Source organism: Lissotriton helveticus, chromosome 10, assembly GCF_964261635.1.
Source record: "Lissotriton helveticus chromosome 10, aLisHel1.1, whole genome shotgun sequence".
In the NCBI taxonomy this organism is placed as follows: Eukaryota; Metazoa; Chordata; class Amphibia; order Caudata; family Salamandridae; genus Lissotriton; species Lissotriton helveticus.
The window spans coordinates 23,796,664-23,819,576 of NC_136071.1; positions in this window are offsets into that span (position 1 = coordinate 23,796,664).

Below are 22,913 nucleotides of genomic sequence, written 5' to 3' on the forward strand. Positions count from 1 at the left end.
AAGCATCCCTGTGCCTCATGGGAACAGGAGGAGAGATGGTTCCCCCACAGGGAAGGAAGCAGCACGTCTTCTAAAGGCCTGTCCCTAGAGGAGCAGGAGGACTGGAGGGAGGAGAGGAAACTAAAGTTACAACTTGCCAAACTAAGGTAGAGCAAAAGAAACAGGCCTTAGAGGAGACAAGGCTGATCATGGAGATGGAGGAGAAATGATTGGCTATGGAGTAAAGGAAAATTATGTTTGCTTAGGATCTGAGCCTAAGAGAGCTGGACTACAAAGCCAGGAGCGCTGTGTCTAGCCAGGATGGTGGCAGCATTTCTCCAGTGCCCTCTGACAGGGGGGTCCACACACCCAGGAGTCAGGTGTCTGACTTTGTGGTGGGAGATGACATAGATATATGATTGAAGGCCTACATAATTGCTTTACAAATGCAAAAGGTTCCCGAGGCAGATTGGGGAGCCAATCTGTGGCTGAATATCCCTAGTGTAGTGAAGGGAAGGACACTCTACTGGCTCTAGAAGGGAGTGACAGTATGAGGTTTCCCCCCCATGAAGGAGGTCCTTATCAGGAAGTTTTGGTTTGACCCCAGAAAAGTACAGACAGAATTTCAGGGACAGTCAGAAGCTATCCCAACACACCTGGGTGGATTGCTTAGATTCCTTTTGCAAGGCACTGGGTGGTTGGGTGATGGGCACCGAGGTAAAGGATTACCAAGGACTGTCCAATTTGTCTGCAACAGTGCACATGTTCAGTCTTTGTTTTTCAGATCTGCACCAACACCTTGTTGACAATATGCTCACTAAGCCAAGGAGGCAGCACCATGGTCCACAGGAAAATATCTCGAGGGTTGCTCATCGCAAGGGTGGGCCGGGTTCTTAACAGACATGGGGATGAAAACAAGAGCAAGCTGTTCTCCAAACGGCCTCAAACTAATTCTGTGGGTCAGGCTTCCCTTCCCCCTGCTGAGAAGAAATATAAGTGGTTCCCTGACAGTAGGTCTGCAGGGAAGGCTCCCGTGAAGTGTTATGAGTGTCAGCAAGAAGGAACTACAAAGGGGATGCCAAGTGTCCCAAGTAGTCACAGCCCCCCACCGATGGGCAATCACTGGGGTTGGCTAGTGTAGTGCATGGGGGGGGATTTCCCTAGATAGTTTTGGGAAGAGTGTAGAGGTTATACTAGTGTTAATGGGTGATGGAGAGATGATGCAGTCAACCTGCATTCGTGATAACACTAGGAAGTACAGTCAATGGTCACCATCAATGGGCAGAGGGTGGAGGCTCTGAGAGGCATAGCAGCCAGCATGACTACCGTCATGTGTGGTCTGGTGTTTTCAAAGCAGGTAGTCCCTAATGTGTTCCACCAGGTTTTTGCTGCTGACAATCGTGAGAGCCACTACCCAGTGGCTCTGGTCATGTGGAAGGAGTGTGGGGTAACTTACAAGTTCACCACTCCTTACCACCCTCAAAATAATGGGATGGTTGAAAGGTTCAACCGCACCCTTAAAGGTATGATTATTGGTAAGTATGGGCGAATTTTGCGGCTCTGCGGTCCACGAATTCACAAAAAAATCAGCGAGTTCGGTGATTTTCCCGCGAACTCACGGATTTTTTTGCGATTTGCACTGGAGTACTTTCTACTGGCTAATCCAGTAAGTGCTACCTCGTTGGGTAACTGTATATGGCTTTCCTACACTACAGCTGTGTAAAGTGCCAGAAGAGTTGTCTCCAGTGACCATGTGTGTGTTACTATGCCATCACTATGTCCATCATAGTGGGTAAATGGCGGGAAGACGGTGCACACTGCTAGTGTGTGGGCGGGGCCAAACGGGGGGAGGGCTTCTATGTGAGTTCACATGCCTCTTGTGTGTATAAAACTAAGGTCAGAGACCGATCAGAGCAGCAGACGAGGAGAAATAAGCTCCTGGTCACAGGAACTGCACAGGGATTGCACTCGTGAAAGTGAAGGATGCACTTTTTTGGCCCATGCTTAGTATATGTGCAGCAGTGCATGCGCGCATCTATAGGCCCCGAGATCAAACCCTTTCCTAATATTTGAGAGGAAAAAAAAGAATTGAACGAAAACCATTGCTGACTCACTAGCAGGCAGGGGTGGTAGTGGAAGAGGGGGATGCCGGGGTGCAGCCGATGTACTAGCCGCCGGCCCCTTTAAGACGGCAATCGCGGAGTAACTCAATCTCCTCGCCCAGGAAGAGCAGTGCTGGGACTCCCTGTAGCCTGGCAGGGGCTCCCTCTCTCTCCAGCGGCAGCAGTCACCGTGCCAAGCATCCCTGTCACTGGTTCACACTGCGGCAGCTGATGAGAGCAGACGGCGAGGAGGAGAGCCCTGCGACCCGCTCTGCTGCTGCACGCGGCATGACCACGGGCTGCACGTCGCTGTAGATGGACCCCTCCACTCAGGTAATGCATGGATTCTCCCCAATAGTAAAGTTTCTACTGGCTAATCAGTAAGTGCTACCTCGTTGGGTAAATGTATAGTGCTTTTCCTACACTACAGCTGCGTAAAGTGCCAGAAGAGTTGTCTCCAGTGACCATGTGTGTGTTACTGCCATCGCGCCGGAGGGCACAGGGGTCCCTTGAGTGAGCTGGCCATAAAAAAAAATTAAAAATCCTCCCGCGAGCGAATTTGCAAATTTCCAGCAATTTCGCGAGATTCGCGAAATTGCCGAAAATCCGCAAATTTTGCGAGCGGAACGGATTTTTGGCCCGTGCTTAATTATTGGTCTACCCGAACCCATGAGGGGTAAGTGGGGCATCCTCCTGCAATATGTTTTGTTCGCCTACAGAGAGGTACTGTAGGGAAGTGGGTTTCTGTTGCAGTAACCCCCCACTTTCCGCTAGATTTCAGATGCACTTTGACTAAGTGTGCCGTGGGTCCCTGACAATCAGGTTCCCAGGGCCTGTGTTCTTTCCCCAAAACCATATACCTTTCTTTCACAATTGTCACATCTCTGGCTCACACATAAGCCTCTTGTAAAAGGTGCCAGTGGTACCAAGGGCCTTGTGACCAGAGAGGGTCTCTAAGGGCTGCAGCATGTATTGTGCTACACTCAGAGACCCCTCACTAAACACATACACACTGCCATTGTAGGCTGTGTGTTTCGGTGCAGACATAACTTCAGAGTCGACATGGCACACATCCCTGTGTGCCATGCCATCCAACCACTGCCTGTGGCATAGGTAAGTCACATCTCTAGGGGGCCTCACAGCCCTAAGGCAGAGTGCACTATACACCTGGTGAGGGCACAGTTGCATGAGTAGTGTGCCCTACAGCGTCTGTGCCGTTCACATACATTGTAAGTGCAATGGACCTATATTGAGTACATGGGTTGGGAGTTTGTCATTACGAACTCCACAGCTCGATGATGGCTTTACTGAATGCTAAGGAGTTTGGTATCAAACTCCTCAGCATAATAAACCCACACTGATGCCGGTGTTGGATTTATTACCAAATGCACTCAGAGGGCATCTTAGGGATGCCCACTGAAAAACGATCAACTCCCTCGTGTCCAACTGATTGATCTGTACCAGCCTGCCACACACAGACATGTTTCTGACCACCTGAGGTGAGAGCCCTTGTGCTCTCGTGGGTCAGGGACAAAGGCTGCTTGGGGTGGAGGTGCTTCACACCTACCCCCAAGCAGGAACAGCATTCAGGACGGTGGGTCTCTAAGCTTTCCTGCCCTTTTTTATCCTAGACAGGGCCTCTCCAGCTAGTGGAGATAGCTGCACCCTTGACCAAGCCTCACGTATGGCACCAAGGTTGGCTGGACAATTAGTAGTCAGGAGAGTTAGGTCTCCTCTGTGCCAGGACCACCCCTAAGGTGCTCTGGAATGAGGTGACCTCCTCCTTAGGAAATCCTCCGTCTTGAATAGGATCTGACCCAATCAGGTTAGGGAGATGCCATCTCTCTAAAGGGAGGGGACATTCTAAGGGTGGAATCACCCTAAAGGCAATCAGCCCATTGGCTACCATCTGCCAGTACCTGTAACACCCCTAAACAAAGTATTTAGGGGCACCCCTGAACCTTGAACCTCAGATTCCTGTGACCCAAGAAGAAAAGGACAAAGGAGACGCTGTACGGCTGAGCCTGGAAAATGACTACGGATTTGGAACTTGCCCTACCGGCCAGTCCTCTGCTCAAAGACCCTGCTAAGAAGACGATGCCTGTCCCATAGTCAGAGTCTTCCAAGAACCCCAGGAAGACAGCCATTCTTTAGCCAAGACCAGATCTCCTGAGGACAGCGACCCTATCCAAAAGAAACTACACCAAGGATCCTGGATCCAGGCGGATCCGTAACCCATGCCCACTCTGCACCCAACACTCACGGCCCGAGTCTGAGTGGCTCAAGTGAAGCCTCCCCAGCAATCCTGATCTCGTCTTCTTTGGTGGTTGACCACTCCTGGACCTCACAAAGTTGCCTGCAGCCTCTACACGAAGGGTCCCCCTGACTGCGACCGGCTCCGACTAAGAAGAGCCAACACCAAAAGGTACCCCGCATCATCAGCCCTCTGGCCTTGGGGAGCCCAACCGATGGTACCTCGACCTTCCCCAGCCCTCCAACTTACCTGCCCAGCTGGTGGTTAACTTCAGTCAACTACCTGGTCCGAGCCTGTAGTCACTTTGTGCGACCGAGAATCCCCATTTGAACGCATTGGATGCCCAATGCTGTATTTGCACCCTGCACCCGGCCGCCCGACGGTGATGTAGCTTTGGTGATGCCTTGCATGGCCGGACTGGGAACCAAAACCGGCCCTGGCAAAGTGCTCGGCCGGCCCCCCTCCTCCCCCTGGGGGAGAGGGGGGATGCCACCAAGCTCTTTACCAGGGCCACTTTTCCGCTGAATTTGTTACAGGGCCGATTTTGCAGCTTTGCTGCAAAAAACGGCCCTGTCACAAAAACGGCCCCCAGGGGGCCAAAAACGGCCCCTACCCTTGCGGCCGACCGGGGAATTGCCCGGTGCCCGCAACGGCCAGTCCGGGCCTGATGCCTTGTGGCCCTCCCTGTGCTGCTCTTAACCCCCAGACCCTGCAAACCTTGCCTATTCGAAGTACCCGAGTCTCTATTTACTAACATTAGCTCAGTGACTTCTGCCGCCCCAGTGCCGCTGGTGATACAGACCTTACCTTGAACTGACCCTTGCTCAGTGTTAGTCCAAACCCCCTAAGACTGGAATTGTAAGTCGAATATTTACCTGCTAATGCTTAACACTGTTTTTCTTCCATGGGATTGCATTACATTTACAAACCTATTGCATACAAAAGTCTTTCTATGGCTAATTTGCAAAGCTATACTGTTCTAAATCCATTCTACAAAAGTATTGTTACTGTAAAGCATTTTCTGCTGCCTTTCAAAACTATTCCTACTGCATGTAAAAAATATTACTGCTTTTGAAACTTACTTACCGGTAACGGAGTTCCCCTTGGTTCTAGGAATACAAAAACAAAGTAATTACTTTTTATGCAAAGCAATTGGTCTGGATTTAGTCTTTTAGTGTGTGCCATCATTTCTTGTCCGAGTGTTTACAATAAATGCTTAACACAGTCCTCTGATAAACCTCACTGCTCAACCACACTACCACAAATAGAGCTTTTAGTGTTATCTACTTGAGCCTCTGTAAGCCTCTTGGGATATATTAGACTCTGTGCACACTTTACCTTACTTTGGTATAGTATATTCAGAGCCAGCTTCCTACGGGTACCACAGAAGGGGGTTGGCTTCAACCCTTCTGAACTTCTGTATGGGCACACTGTGAGAGGACCTCTCAATCTGGTTAAGGAAGGATGGGAGCAAGTTCCCAAAAAGCCACCCTCGGATGAAGTTAGCTACATGCTAGCATTCTGCACCCAGAAAGCTCACTTCCAGAAACACACAAAGGAGAATCTAGAAGCTAGCCAGGTGGACATGAAACATTGGTATGAAAGGAATACCACTCTGGTTGAGTTTCAGCCTGGTGAAAAGAATAGGTAAGGGAGCCAGTGGAGCCAGTGGAGCTCCGGGCCCTGCAAGATGATTGGTCTGGGCCTTTTGAGGTGAAGGCAGGCAGGAGTGATGTCACCTACCTGGTGGACCTCAAGACTCCTTGGAACCCTTTGAGAGTCCCCCCTGTGATTTGCCTCAAGCCCCACTTTAAGAGAGATCTGAGATTACCATGCTCCTGTTTACTGATGATGAGGTGGAAGAGGAGAGTGAACCTCTCCCCGACCTCCTATCTTCCACTGGGCAGGATTAATCAGTGGAGAGTGTCAGCCTTTCTCTTACTCTGACCCTAGCTCAACAAAGAGACTGCCACCAGTTTTAGGGACAGTTTGCCCCTTTGTTCTCCCTTACCCCAGGACTTACTACATTGTGTACCCATGATATTGATACTGGGGAGAGCACACCTGTGAAGAACACATTTTACAGATTTTCTGATAAGGTGAGAGGTAGCATTAAGGAGGAGTTCTCCAAGATGCACGTATTAGGGGTTATTGAGCACCCAAACAGCCCTTGGTCCAACCCAGTGGTGTTGGTCCCCAAGTCTGCCCCTCCAGGTGTCATATCTGAACTTAGGTTCTGTGAGGACTACCGTGGGCTTAATGCAGTCACTAGGACTGACACACACCCCATCTTCAGAGCTGATGAGCTTATAGATTGGCTTGGAGCAGCCAAGTGCCTCAGCACATCCAAAATTCACCCCGACCCAGACAGAAGTGAGAACCTTCTTAGGCCTTATTTGATACTACAGGAGATTCATCAAGGGATATGGAACCATTGGTTCCCCTTGACAGAGCTGACTTCCAAGAAGCGCTACTCAAACAAATGATGGACGGAATGCTGAATAAATCATACATTCACCCCCAGTCAGGTGATCTGGGTAAAATCCATCGTTCTTTTGCTCACCATGCCAGCCCAGTGTAAACCCAGCCATATGCAAATCAGTCTTGATCCTGTGCCTCATGTGAACAGTCCAGACCAAACTGCCAAGCCAGGTCCTCGCTGGACCGAAAACAAGCATCCTAGGACCGGTTTCGGGGTTTCACCCCTCATCAGCCATTATAGCTTGACTCCAGTGGTATGGAGAGCACGGGACCCACATCTGGGCATACCCGTCCCACTCGGGGTGACAGATGCAAAAAGAACAATTGATGGACAGAATGCAGAACAATGTCATACATTCACCCCAGTACAGAGATCTGGGCCTGGCTGATGAAGGGTGCTACCCCGAGACCGGTCCTAGGATGCTTGTTACCAGTTCGGGGAAGACCTGGCTTGGCAGTTCGGGCTGGACTGTTCCCATGAGGCACAGGGTCAAGACTGATTTGCATATAGCTGGGTCTGAACTGAGGTGACAAAGTGAGCTGAAGAATGATGATGGATTCAACCCAGATCTGTGACTGGGGGTGAGTGTCTGAAAAGTTTCAGCTCTCCGCCCATCATCTCCTTGTGTTTGCTTTGTTCATCCTAAGTTGGCAGGGTATGCCCAGACGTGGGTCCCTTGCTCACTTTGCCACTTGATTCAAGCTAGCCTGGCTGATGAAGGATGTTACCCAGAAACCGGTCCCAGGATGCTTGTTTCCGGTTTGGGGAAGACCTGGCTTGGCAGTTCGGGCTGGACTGTTCCCATTGGGTGCAGGGTCAAGACTGATTTGCATGGGAGGAGCCAAGCTCGCGAGCGAAATGGTCGCCTTGTAGCTCGGCTCCGTCAGCCCTCTGGCCTGACTCACATATCCTGCTGCATATCCTGCCCAGAGACGACATGTTTTTGAAAAAATAGAAACGCAACATTCCGCTCTCACTCACCGTGTGACCTGGAGGCTCCGACTTGCGGTGGTTCCAGAGCTGTGCCCCCCCGAAAGGACCGGGGCCTTCGTGGAGCTGAGACCGGGGCCTCGCCTATTGGACCCGTCCTGGCGTTGTGGTGACCGTTGGCCCCAGCCGAGAGACTGCACCACTGGAGAGAGCCATTGTGAGAACTTCCCGGTGATCCTGAACCGGGCCTGCCTTGGCGGTCGTGAGGCTGGTGCGGGGCGCGGTGCTCCGTGGACTGACCGTGTGGAGGGGTCCCCCCGCCGCTGCTCCGTCCATCGACCCTGGACGCTCGCGATCGGGCTCTACCTTTGAGGAGCACCAGCTCTAATATAGGCGACCCTCCGCCTCGGGCGGCTCTCCTCTCTGCACCGAGATGGCCGTTGCTGGGACCCCCCGGACATCTGTAAAGGCCCACATTTGTGAACTGCTCCGGGAGTAGCGGAGAGAGGTGGGGGGGCTGACTCTACAAAATGGCTGCCGACGACCTGAGATGTGGATCTCCTCCTGAAGGCGATCTCCGGTTGCTGGATTGCACGGGAGCATGGTCATGTGGGCGCGAGCCTACGGTTGATTAGGGTGGGGTCTGTAACGTCGCTGTTCTTCTTCTTATAGTCTTGCTGAATTCCCATGCGACTCCCATGCCCTCCTCGCTGTTACTATTCCTGTTCTTTTATATGTTTTTCGCTACGGGGCGCTTGTTACGACGCGGCGTTCTTCTCTTTTATTCTGTGTTTTTCTTCCCTCTCTTCCTTCCTCTCCCCTCTCCCCCCTTCCCTTCTTCCTTCTCTTCCAAGGTTAGTATGACGGGCTAGTTTTGAGGCTGTCGCTATTCCGGCCCCCCTGTTCTGTGTCCAATGTACTTCTGGGAGGTGGGTATGCAAAGTTGTTACTAATTGCATATTGATTTGTATTCATCACGTCTGTTTTTTATACCGATGTGTATAGTGCTGACACCTCTGCATTGCTGCCCTTTATCCTTTTTTTGTCGCTAAGGATTTGATTTGGGGATCTGGATACTTCTTTGTTGTCGCTGAGCCTGTCATACGCCTTATTATTATAATATAAAATTAACCTTACTTTGCTCCTGATTGCTGACCGTCTAGATCCTCTTACCTCCCCCCCCTTTTTTTATGATTGTCTTGAACGTGCTCTTTTACGTCTGCTTCTGTATTTTTCATTTGGTCTTTTTTACTACTTTACCGTATTGTGGCCGGCCAGATCGGTTGTAGGCTCAGCTTTGTATATCCTTTCTGTACAAATAAAGGTTTTATAAAAAATAAAAAAAAAAGACTGATTTGCATATGGCTGGGTCCAAACTGGAATGGCATGGTGAGCAAAAAAACAACAAATTTAGGCCCAGATCTCTGTACTGGGGTGAATGTATGACATTGTTCTGCATTCTGTCGTTCAATTGTTCTTTTTGCATTGACTTTCAAGAAGCAGCCATGTCGGGTGATCTGGACAGAAGTGTGCCAGAAATCCTTTGATACCCTGAAGGAAGCCATGTGTGCAGCACCTGTCCTCAAGGTCCCTGGTTTCTCCCAAGAGTTTGATGTGTAGAAAGACACCTCAGAGCATGGCATAGCGGTCATGCTCTCACAGCTAAATGAAGGGGGCATGGATCAACCTGTAGCCTTCATCCGTTGAAGGCTACTTGTCATGGAACAGAGGTAGAGCTCAATAGAAAGGGAATCCTTTGCTGAGGTCTGGGCTCTGAAGAGGCTAAGACCCTACCTGTTTGGCACTCACCTCTGGGTTCAGACAGACCACAGGCCCCACTAATGGTTACTGCAGATGAGAGGTGAGAATCCCAAACTCTTGAGTTGGTCCTTCTCCCTACAGGGAATGGACTTTACAGTGGAACACCGTCTTGGCACAGGCCACACCAATGCTGATGGTCTCTCCAGGTTCCTCCTCTTTAATGAAGAGAACTCCCATGGGGTTGTGAAGCTCTCCCCTCCTTCAGCTGGGGGGGGGGGGGCGTGTTAGACCTGGCATCCTTGGTGTGGTTTCCCCTGAATTTTTTGCCTTCTGACCTCTTGTTTTGCTGACTTCATTTTTGCTGGCTTAAGGATTTTGATTCCTCATCACCAGGCTGAAGGGCCTTTCTGAGCTAGATCAGGAGGGATGAGCTGACACTTGCACCTGAATAGGGCTGTGCCTGTCCCACACAAAGAGCTGCATAGCTCCCTGTAGTGAGTCTGGGACCAGTACAGGAAAGATAGGGACTTTGTACTTCAAAGACCTCTTTGAAGTCTCCCCGACTTCAAAGGCTCAAATGGGTATATAAGTACTGGATCTCTGAAGCCATGACTTCGGAACACTACTGGAACTAAGGAAATTCTGCCAGGGACAAGTGTTGCTGTGCTGTAGAAGGGACTGCTACCTTGCTATCTTGCTAACTGCTTTGCTGTGTTGACCTGCAGCCTGCTGATTGCTGTGCTGTAGGAGGGACTAAGCAAACACAAGGAGATGATGGACGGAGCACTGAAACTTTTCAGACACCCACCCCCAGTCCCAGATCTGGGTTGAATACGTCATCATTCTTTAGCTCACTTCACCACCCCAGTTCAGACATAGCAATATGCAAATCATTCTTGACCCTGTGCCTCATGGGAACAGCCCAGCCCGAACTGCCACGCCATGTCTTCCCTGGACCGGAAACAAGCATCCTGAGACCGGTTTCTGGGTAGCACCCATCATCAGCCAGGCTAGCTTGAACCCAGTGGCAAAGTGAGTAAGGGACCCACGTCTGGGCATACCCTGCTAACTTAGGGCGAACAAAGCAAACACAAGGAGATGATGGATGGAGCGCTGAAACTTTTCGGACATTCAACCCCAGTCACAGATCTGGGTTGAATCCATTATCATTCTTTAGCTCACTTTGCCACAGCAGTTTAGACCCAGCTATATGCAAATCAGTTGGCAGGGAATGCCCAGGTGTGGGTCCCTTGCTCACTTTGCCACTGGATTCAAGATAGCCTGGCTGATGAGGGCTGTGACTACACCTCAAACAGATGGGCTCACCTCACATGGATGGGTTAACCTCACCTAGATGGACTAACCTCACATGGATGGCCTCACCTCCCATGGAGGGGCTCACCTCTCATTGATGGGCTCACCTCACATGAGTGAGCACACCTCATATGGTTGGGCTAACCTCAAATGGATGGGCTCACCTCACATGGATGGGCTCACCTCACCCAAATGGGCTCACCTTACACAGATGGGCTCACCTTACACAGATGGGCTAACCTCACATAGATGGGCTCACCTCACATGGATGGCGTCACCTCCCATGGATGGGCTCACCTCACACGGATGAGCTCACCTCACACGGATGGGCTCACCTCAAACAGATGGGCTCACCTCACATGGATTGGCTCACCTTACATGGATGGGCTCACATCACATGGATGGGCTCACCTCACACAGGTGGGCTAACCTCACATGGGTGGCCTCACCTCACATAGATGGGCTCACCTCACATGAATGGGCTCATTTCGCATGGATGGACTCATTTTGCATGGATAAGCTCACTTCGCATGGATGAGCTCACCTCACACGGGTGAGGTCACCTCACATGGATGGGCACACCTCACATGGATGGGCTCACCTCACATAAATGAGCTCACCTCACATGGATGGGCTCACCTCACACGGATGGGCTCACCTCACACAGATGGGTTCACTGCACACAGATGGGCTCACCTCACACTGATTGGCTCACCTTACATGTCTGCGCTCACATCACATGCATGGGCTCACCTCACTTCACATGGATGAGCTCACCTTATACGGGTGAGGTCACTTCACATTGATGGGCTCACCTCACATGGATGGGCTCACCTCACATGAATGGGTTAAACTCACATGGATGGGCTCACCTCACATGGATGGGTTAACCTCACATGGATGGACTCACCTCACACGGATTGGCTCACCTCACACGGATTGGCTCACCTCACATGGATGGGCTCACCTCACATGGATGGGCTCACCTCACACAGATGGACTAACCTCACATGGGTGGCCTCACCTCACATAGATGGGCTCACCTCACATGGATGGGCTAACCTCACATGGATGGGCTCACTTCGCATGGATAAGCTCACTTCGCATGGATGAGCTCACCTCACACGGGTGAGGTCACCCAAACAGATGGGCTCACCTCACATGGATGGGCTCACTCGCATGAATGAGCTAACCTCACATGATAAACAACTGTAGGAAAGTAGGATCTGCTTTCATGGTTACTCCCACTTATTGCTTGGTGACAGTATGTTTTTGACTAGCCTGACTGGGATCCTGCTAATCAGGACCCCAGTCACTGTGCTTTCTCCCTAAATTGGCCATGGTAAGTACTTCTGTATATCCACAATTGGCTACTGGTGTACTCTTGTAAGTCCCTAATATATGGTACTGGGGTACCCAGGGCATAGGTACATTGGCTGCAGCATGCGTTGTGCCACCCATGGGAGTCTGCAGGCCTGCCATTGTAGCCTGTGTGAGTTGGTGCTTAGACCTTTCACGACAGACATACGTTTCGTTATGTCTATGGTCAATACACTTAAAACCTATAAGTCACCCTTATGGCAGGCTGTACATCCTGAGGGCAGGGTGCTTGGCTATAAGTGTGAGGGTGCCCCTGCATGAGAAGGACACCCCTACAAACCCCAGAGTCGATTCTCCAAGCTTTATAAGTGTGATCAGCCATTTTAATACATGTAGTGGACATCAGTCATTATGAGATGTCTAACTATATAGTTGCTGCACTGAACCTGATCTTGTTTGGTATCAAACATGTTATAATCATACCCCAACACCATTCCAGTGTTGGACATATGATCCCATCTAGTGGGGGGCTCCCTTGGGGTACCCCCTTGTACTACCAGTAACAGCCTTTCAGGGTTTGACAGCAAGCTAGTGCTGTTGCTGACCACAGACACTATTGCTGCTGAGCCAAGCTCAAGCAGGGGAAGGTAAACAATAGGTTTCCTGTCACAGATAGGTGTGACTACTTCCCAGATGGGACTTAGTGTATTGGATTGGGGTGGGGGCATTTGCCAGTACCACCACACTGTTTGGAAAGGCATGTTCTCCAGTATTAGGGTGTCTTTCATAGATTCACATGCTTGAATATTCCCCGTCGTCGGAGTGGGAGTCCCACGATAAATAAAATAGCAATAACATACTAATAATATGTATATGTAACACATTAGGGGAGAGGGGTTGGCCTAACGGCTAAGGCGCTCGACCTCGGACCTGGGGATCTGGGTTCGAGTCTCGGTAACGACGCCAAAAACCTCCTGTGATTCTGGGCAAATCACTTAATCTCCCCGTGCCTAAAAAAATTAAAGTGTGTCCTCATGTAACGTAACTGGTGCTATGTAAAGCGCTCTGATACCTGATTCGGTTCGGGTCTAGTTCGCGCTATATAAAACTCTGCAAAAAAAAATAAAAAATACATAACAGATGAAATACATATTAGAAAACAGGCAGTAAATGCCTAGACATAATTCCTCATAGGAATACATGAACAGAGAAAAAACACTTGTAGCCTATTCCTGTCATTATGTTGGTCCAACCTGTAGCCAATCAGGCGCCAGCAGCCCTCCAGAACCTTCTCCTCAGAGCTCAGCACCTCAGATTTTCTACCGCACGTCGTGTGAAGGGAGTCTCCCTGAGCTCTGCTCAGTTTTCTTCAATTTTCTTCATTTTTCTTCACTTTTTCCTTCATAATATCACAGTTTTGTACTGTCTTCTTACATGAAGTTTACCTTCAGACCCTGCGTCACTTGTGGGAAGCTAAGTCCTTTTCCTGTGAACCCTCATGAAGAGTATAAGGACCAGCACTCTGCCTGTCTCTGACATGGTATGTGGAGAAGGGGTTGTTCTTGTGCTTAGACTTACCCCCTTCTGATGTGGGAGGATTTTTTTGTTTGTCCTGCATTAAGGTTTTAAGTGATGCTTCTCCTCTACTTCACCAGCTGAAGTAACATTACAATTAAGGGGTCTCTGGCCTTCTTTGAGTCTGTGCCTCCCACATTTACGCCCACTCACTCTGCGCACTTTTCTACGTGAACATGTGCCAGCTTGTCGACGATACGGTCGATGTACTCTCTGACGACAATCTCTGCCGTCACTTGTGCTCTGCAACGACAATGCCTCCATGTATTTGTCGACGACAGTGAGGACAGTGCCCTCTTGTCGACTGAAGGCTCGTCGACCACTGGGAGTTTTCATCGATGAAAAATTTCTTTGACGGTGGCCTCGTCGATGGTGGCCTCGTCGACGGTGGCCTCGTCGACGGTAGGCTCGTCTACGGTAGGCTCGTCGACGGTGGCCTCGTCGACGGTAGGCTCGTCGACGGTAGGCTCGTCGCCGGTGAGCTCCGTAGAGGGTGAGCTCCATAGACGGTGGGCTCCGTAGACGGTGGGCCCCGTAGACGGTGAGCCCCGTAGACGGTGAACTCCGTAGACGGTGAGCTCCGTAGACGGTGAGCTCCGTAGACGGTGAGCTCCGTAGACAGTGAGCTCTGTAGACGGTGAGCTCCGTAGACGGTAGGCTCCATAGACGGTGGGCCCCGTAGACGGTGAGCCCCGTAGACGGTGAGCCCCATAGACGGTGAGCTCCGTAGACGGTGAGCTCCGTAGACGGTGAGCTCCGTAGACAGTGAGCTCCGTAGACAGTGAGCTCCGTAGACAGTGAGCTCCGTAGACAGTGAGCTCCGTAGACGGAAAGCTTCGTCAACATTCAGCTTCAATGCCAGTTGACTTTGTTGACGGATGACCCTGTCAACTGTTGGATTCATCTGCGGTTGAGCCCGTTGACAGTTGGTTTCACACACTGTTGACTTTTATGCACAGTGCTTTTGTAGATGATTTATTTCGTCGACGGCAGCTTTCCGCTACATCCACGTGGGGGCGTGAAGGCTTTTTACTTCCGCCATTATTCTTCTTGGGATGTATATTGGAGGTTTTTTCCCCTCCTTATGAAGAGAGCGGTGAATCGTTTTCCCCTTTCCCCTCGTCCTGGGGAAACCACAGAAACAAGTTTGTTCAGTCCCTATCATAGACTTTATTTAGAAAGGTGTTAAACTCATGCGAGCCAGTTGGGCAGGTATGCCGCCAGATGTGCTCTTGACATGTTGGCGCTAGTAGAACTTATTCCAGAATCCTCCAAGCCTCACGCTTTGAAGATCTTGCAGGAGGGGGAAAGAGAGAGAGAAGCGCATCAGAAATATAATACACTGTGCAGCGGACATTGCGTGTACAGGTTTTCGACAGCTCGCAATAGGAGCTGTCTGGCAAAGACATTTTTGCTTCAATGCTACGTCTTTCGCAAGGAGGTTCAGACTTCCATACTTCACTTGCCTTTTGATTGAGGATCTCTTCTGGCCAGCATGTTGATGAGGCACTGCAGACCATCTTAAAGAACACAGATACTGCCCGCACGCTCTGGATATAGAATTGCAGCCTTTTCGTGGTGCCGAGGACGTAGATCCATGTCCTTTTTTCAAGGGAGTACCATCCAGTAATGGCTCCTACAATCAGAACCAACCGCGTTACTCAAATGAAACGCAGTCACATGGGCAAAGTACCAACAGGTCCTACATAGAAAATCATGGTACAGCCGAGGCAACTCTTCTAAGAAACAATGGACTACCTTGAACCCACCTTTATTCCCTCCAAAAACGTCGGAGGTCTAATATCTCCCTTTTATTCCAATTGGTCAAAGGTGACAGAGGACCGTTGGGGTTTTTACACGTCATGCCCAAGGGCACACTAGAATTTGTCAAATTTCCCTCTTTCTACACCTACAAAGGGACCTCCACCTTCTCATCCACGGGAGTCGTTTGCACCAATGTCTATATGGATACAAACAGGGACCGTCGGAGTGGTTCCGAATATCCAACAGCGTTAAGGTTTACTTTCAGTTCCTCATCAACAAGCAAATCAGGAAAGTAGCACATGATTTTAGATCTTTGCGCAAACTTTACAAATGTTGTACCTCAAGAGAGTCCTAAAGTTCTTATGCCAGAACGACTTTATAACTACTCTCAACCTCCAGGATGTCTATTTTCATGTGCCAATCCTTCCTAAGCACAGGAAGTGGCTACACTTTACAATAGGTACAAAACATTTTCAATTAAAGTCCTACCTTTTGGACTTAGGTCCGCTTCACGTGTCTTTACGTAGATCCTGGCGCCAGTGGCAGCCTATCTATGTCTGCAAGGCATACAAATTATCATTACTGAGACAACTGTATAATAGGTGCTCGCTCTTATTTACAGGCAGTCCAGCACACCCAGACTTGTCAGTCACTGTTTTTAAACCGGTTTTCAATAAATCATGACAAGTCCCAACTAGTACTAGCTCCGATATGAAGGTTTCTCGGAGCATCAATCAATACAAACCTAGCAAAGGTGTTTGTCTCACACGAACGATGGGCCTGCAGCTCCCACTTGGTGGTTTCTTCTACGTACGAAAAAGTCTGTTTCAGTAGATCCTCAGTCATTCCTGGCCTCAGCCTCCACCTGCATCCCGTTGGTTCTCAACTACAGATTGCACATGAGATAATGGCTAGAGGAGCTAGACAAGCAGTGGTTGCAGGTTTCCAGTTCAATCGAAGATCTCATTCAAATCACTCCTCGGATGCAAGAGGCCGTTGTGTTTGGTGGGTCCAAGAAAGAAATTTGTCGAAGGGGTGTGCGTTTCCTTCAAGAAGCGCCAAATTACACAATCACCACAGACGCATCCCTCGAGGGTTGGGGAGCATATCTTCAAGGGCTGAAGGTCAGTGAGAGATGGAACCCTCAACAAAAGGCTTGGCACAGCAATCTGCTAGAGCTAGGTGCCATCTTCTTAGCCCTCAAATCCTCTTGTGCAATCATTCAAGGGGCCACAGTATTGGTTCGCACAGACAATACTTCAAGTATGCATTACTTAAACAAACAGGGAAGAACGAGGTTGGTTCTTCTATCTCAGGAAGCCCAAGAGATATGGGCTTGGGCGATTATACACAGGATCAATCTCTTGGCTGTTCATGTGCCGTGAGTTGCAAATGTGCTGGCGGACACCCTTTGGCAGGTCCACGGTGTCCAACCACGAATAGGAACTGCATCAGCCAACGGCGAATCGAATCTTCCAGCAGTGGGGTCATCCCGATCTGGACCTCTTTGCGACAGAAAAAAACAAAAAAACAGCAAATGCCTGTTTTCTTTGCAAGCTGGCATCCCCACGGGGACTCGAGGGGGAAGGCGTTTTCGATAAACTGGTCTCTAATATATGCTTACGCTTTTCCTCCGATACCGTTGGTTCCGAGAGTTCTCCGGAAGATGAAGAAAGAGCTGTGTCGCTTGATTCTCTTCGCCCCCAGGTGGCCTCGCCAATACTGGTTCACCAAACGTCTTCTCCTCTCAGAGTACGATCGAATACAGTTTCGACCAATTCCGAATCTCCTCTCCTTTCAGAATCGTCAAATTTGCCATCCGGATCCGGCTTCTCTAAAATTAGCAGCTTTGCGTCTGGGCACCTTGAATTAGCTCGGCTATCTCGGCGGATTGTAAGGAGGTACTGGCTTCTGCGAGAGCACCTACTAAAATAAAGACGTACAGACTGTAATGGAAAAGAATCTCCATTTGGTGTTAATCTGCTGGGGTTCACCCATTTCATGCAACCTCCGGACCAGATATATATATTACCTTTTATCTTGCACCTGGCAAGATCAGGCTTATCTCATGCAACGTTGAAGGTCTTTTTGGCAGCCATTTCAAGGTAACGTCAGGATGGGTCCATCTCTCTTTATTCTTCAAGAATACAACAGTTCTTTAAGGGACTATTCAGAATGTTTCCTCCTGTACGTCGTCCGCCTCCATCATGGCATTTTTTAATGTAGTATTAGCGCAGCTCATGCGCCACCCATGTGAGCCAATTTTAGGGTGTATTTCAAATTCTTGGCATAGAGCGTTTCTCTTTTGCTAGCATTAACTTCATCTAGAAGAGTCAGTGATGTTCAGGCTTTCAACATCAATTCACTTTTCTTACAATTCACGTCCAATTCTGTGGTGCTACCTACAAACCCAAGGTTTATGACTAAGGTGCCTTCGGATTTTCACCTGAATGAACCAGTCATCTTAAAGATGTTTTTCCTAATCCGCAATCCTCTGCGGAGAGGGCATTACATACCCTTGACATCAGAAGATGTTTAAAATTCTATTTGTAAAGGACCTCTGTCATTCTCATATCCGATCAACTGTTTATTGCCTATGGAAAGATACGGCAAGGACAAGCAGTGTCTAAACAAACCATGGTTAGATGGATTTCTGCAGCTGCTGACTTTTGCCATCTTCATAGCTTATGGACGTTTCCACAACGGGCGTCCAGTTCCCGAACCTACAATTGCTCGTTGGGTTTCCTCGGCCATCGTTTTCTGCCATCAACAGGCAGGCAAGCCTCTACAGTCTTCAGTGAGGGCCCATTTTACCAGGGCGATGTCGTCTTCAACTGCCCTCTTTGCCGGTGTGCCGCTGCATCAGATCTGCACAGCAGCCACATGTCAAGCAGGCACACGTTTACGAAACACTACTGCCTGGGTGCCATCAACGCAGCAGACACTGCAGTGGTACAGGCTGTGCTTCGCACTCTTTTTCAATAAGGTGAGCCTCTGTCTTCCCTCCTCCATTTTGGGAAGTTTTCTTCGGATATTACTGCTTTCTATTCCATATTCAAGTATGTGAATCTATGAAAGACACCCTAATACTGGAGAAGAACAATTGTTACTTACCAGTAAACAGGTGGTTCTCCAGTATTGGTGTCTTTCATAGATTCACATGCGACCCACCCTTCCTCCCCTCAGAGGCTCTCTTCTCCTCATAGACTCTGTGGTCACTCTTGTGCTACGAAAATCTGAGGTGCTGAGCTCTGAGGAGAAGGTTCTGGAGGGCTGCTGGCGCCTGATTGGCTACAGTTTGGACCAACATAATGACAGGAATAGGCTACACGTGTTTTTTCTCATGTATTCCTATGAGGAATTATGTCTAGGCATTTACTGCCTGTTTTCTAATATGTATTTCATCTGTTATGTGTTACATATACATATTATTAGTATGTTATTGCTATTTTATTTACCGTGGGACTCCCACTCCGACGACGGTTAATATTCAAGCATGTGAATCTATGAAAGACACCAATACTGGAGAACCACCTGTTTACAGGTAAGTAACAATTGTTCTTTGGTGCCCTCCTTGCATACTCCAGTTTGAGCCAGTTAAGGGAGCCCTGGGCTCCTTCTCTGGCATGAAACCGGACAAAGGACAAGGGAGTATCCTGCCCTCTGTCTAGTCCCTCCTCTGGGAGGGACCCCCAGAGTCGTTCCAAGCCTTTCACTAAGGTACTTAAGGGCTTACATTTGGGTGGTTCCTTAGATTAATCATGGGACAAGACTCAAGCCTGAAACCCTGCCGCTCTTCAACATCTGGACAATTGGACTTCGCCTGGAACCGAAACTGCCCCAAGGAAGGCTCCTGCTGCTCCTGGTCTCGCTGTTCTGCAAGTCTTCTTCTGTGTCTGTGCGTCTTTCAGGATCTTCACCAACTTGTGGGCATCAAGGACATCTAAAGTAATCTCCCTTGCAACGTAGGAGTCACACCCCTGCGTCTGCAGGCACTGCAACAAAGCTGACCTGTCTGCTGCTCCTGACGTCCCATGGACTTTGAAAGGCTCAGCACACAGGTGGTGGTTCTGCAACTCCCTCGAGGCCTGACCTGTCCTCTCTGCAATTTTGAGGCCTGTATCCCTCATCGGAACCGTTGGAACCGAACCCTTGTTCACTACGTAGACTTGCCGTTGCCAAGGGTTGTTGGCTCTGCACTCCAGAGATCTTCGGGCTACAAGAAGTTCCAACATCTCTTTCTGCCAAGTACAGCGTCCTCACTGCATCCTTTGCACCGTGGACCTTCCTCCTTGGTGACCTGCTTGAGGTCCTCTTGCGACTCCTGTGCCTTCGGCTTGTGGGTCCTTTTCTGCTCCAGTGGGCTTCCTTGCTTGATCGGGCCTGCTCTGACTCTCCTGCTTGTGGTGAGTCCCTTGGACCTTGATAGTCCCATAGTTGCTCCGTCTTTGTCCTCCTCGCTAGTTGCAGCTACCAAGGCTTGTTGGTGCTTCCAACGGACACCGACCCCCAGGTTATCGACTTCTAATGTGGGACAGGCCGTGCACGGCTCCTTGTTCTCCTCAGCATCGCCTGGTCCTCACAGCTGCAGCGACAAGGACACCGGCAATTCTTGTGGACCTTCCGACATCAGTGAGCATTGTTTTTCCGTTCCTCCTGGTCACCTCCGAGTGACATAGACTTTGTCTCCTCTGCTTGCAGGTTCTCCTCTTCAAGAATCCACCCTTGGATTCCACCTGACTCTTGCACAGTCTCCTCTAATGTAAAATTCTTTGAAGTCCTCTATTGTGGTCTACTGCTGTTCCGACTTCACTTCCCACCTATGCACCTGGCTTCCCTGGTGTAGGTATTCTGGTTCCTGGGGTATCCACGGGTGGGGTGACTCTCCAACCTTCTGTCTTCCACGAGGTTTCTTCATGGGGCCACTGGGAAGGGTCCTTCTTCTTAAACATAGTGTCCTCTTCAATAGTACTGAGCCAGAAGACTTCGTCCTGAAGAAAGCCTTTCACTCAAACTGGGTCAAAACATCGAAAAAAAATTCTCTCGGTTCCCAGATCATTTGTGATCCACATTGCCCAACATTGTACGCACATATTTAACAAAAAAACTGTGCAATGAAGCAGGGATGATTCATGGTGTCTTTTGTATATATTGTACATATTTATGCACTCACCCAAACACTGCATCTTCTGCACTTTTTGTTTGAAAATTAAGTTGTACTGCCATTTGCATATATACTGGCAGGGCTCGAGTCGGGGTACCACGCGGGTGGACGGCGTCCCCCCACTTATTTTACCGGGAGCTCGATAACTGGAGCAAATGGAGCCACACATTCACTCTTTGGCCTCTCTGGGGTGAGATCCGAGCTCACGCGCTGGCTTCTCTGATGCAATCGCATCTAAGGGGTAAGCGAGGGGAGGCAATGAGTCTGATGGTGCAAGCCACCTTTCGTGATGTCACTTCCTGTTGTGACGTCAGCGTCCCACCACTTCTTTTTTTAGGACTTGTGCTCTGTATATTGGTTAATATATAACAGCTAAAGAAACCGAATACATTGATTGGTGGTCTCCCACTACCAGTGTTGGAGGGTGGCCTAAAAGTTTGAAAGAGACCCACGGTTGACTCTGTTTACAGAAGTATCCTAAAAATCGGACATTGAGCCAACACTCATAGACCAATGTTGAGCCCTCCTGACTCATGGCAGGATGGTTTATAGCAGAAGCCTCAGTATTTTGTATCTATTACGTTTATCTTTGATTCGATGTCTTGTTCTGTGGGTGGTATCTGTCACACTAATTGACTGGTTTGTCCATGTGCATAGGGTTACAGGTGAAAGAATGCTTCAGTGAAGGGTGGTTGCCATCAGATTGGGGGCTTAGTCAGCGTGTAACACAGCGCAGGGTGATGCCCTAGTGCTGTGACCCCACCCACGCGCATGACCTGACCCCACGTTGGAGGTCAGGGTGAGATAACAAAAGAAGGCAGGTCCCTCCTAGGCTCTAGTTCGTTCAGAGTAAGGCCCCGTCCTGTGTGTGTCTGTTTCATTGCTCAGCCCGTGCGCCACATGCTCAGAGCGGCCTGACGCCGCTACCTACTACAGTGGCGACGAGGATGGAGCCGACCCCGTGACTCCGCCACCGACCTGGGCTGCCTGCCACTGCGCCTGCGCATCTCTACAGACTCCGACACACGCTTCCTGCTCCGTCCTTTACTGGGCATGTGCGACACTCCTGCCCCAGCCAAAACCTCTGCCAGCATTGCCCATGTCTGCCCACACAGGCCATTGCAGGTATGAGCGCAAACACCACCTGTGGATCATTCCCCCTCGTGGCCCCCTTGCAGCTCCCCCTTTTATTTATTTTTTATTTTCTTTATTTTTATTTAATGCATTTTTATAAAGCGCGGAGTTTACCCGAAGGTGTCAGAGCACTGTACAATAGAACCAGTTATATTACATGAGAGAACTGTTACAGGAATGGAACAAACAAAAATAGCATGCCATAGAATCAAAGCGACGCAGGCATAAGGCACATAATCTCAAGCACAGCAAGCACAGACTGAACAAGCAAAAATATGAATATATATGACAAATTTTACAATGACTAAAGAACTTCCTGGCGAAAAATAGCAGGCCATAGAATCAAAACAACGCAGGCAAAAGGAACACAATATCAAACGCAGCAAGCACAGGATGTACAAACAAAAATATAAATATATGTGACAAATTTACAATGACTAAAGAACTTCCTGGCGGGGTCTGAGAAGGAGGGAATTAGTTCTGAAAGTGTCTTTGGAATAAAAGAGATTTGAGGTCAGCTGTGAAGATCTGGATTGAGGTGATGGCACGGAGCGAAGGAGGAAGCGAGTTCCAGATTCTCACTGCATTACCTGAGAATGATTGTGCCATCAATTTTTCCCTTTTGAAGTAGGGGGCTCAAGAAGGAACTTTTCCGCATGCCGAGAAGGTCTTGAGCCTCCAGACAATTTCAGTTTATTCGCCAGATAGCGAGGGGAGGAAGAGTGCAAAGCTTTGTAGGTGATGCTCGCCGTTCTGTAGATAACTCTAGCCTCGATGGTAAGCCATCGGAGAGAAGACAGGATAGGAGTGATGTGGTCACTTCGTTTGGACCCTGAAATAAAGCGAGCTGCTGAATGGAGGACGGATTAGAGGGGGGAGAGGTGAGATTTTGGAAGTCCAGTCAGAAGAGAATTACAATAATCCAGTCCAGAGAGAACTAGCGATTGGACCAAGGTTTTTAGATCATTCTCCGGGAAGAACCTACGAATCCCCCATAAAAGGCGCAGCTGATAACCTGCGCTCTTGGCCATGGAATTGATGTGTGAGATTAGGTTGAGTCTTTTGTTAAGTATGACACCTAAGGATTTGGAGATGGTAGAGGATTCCAGATTTGCTTAGGAGGTTCCCTAATGG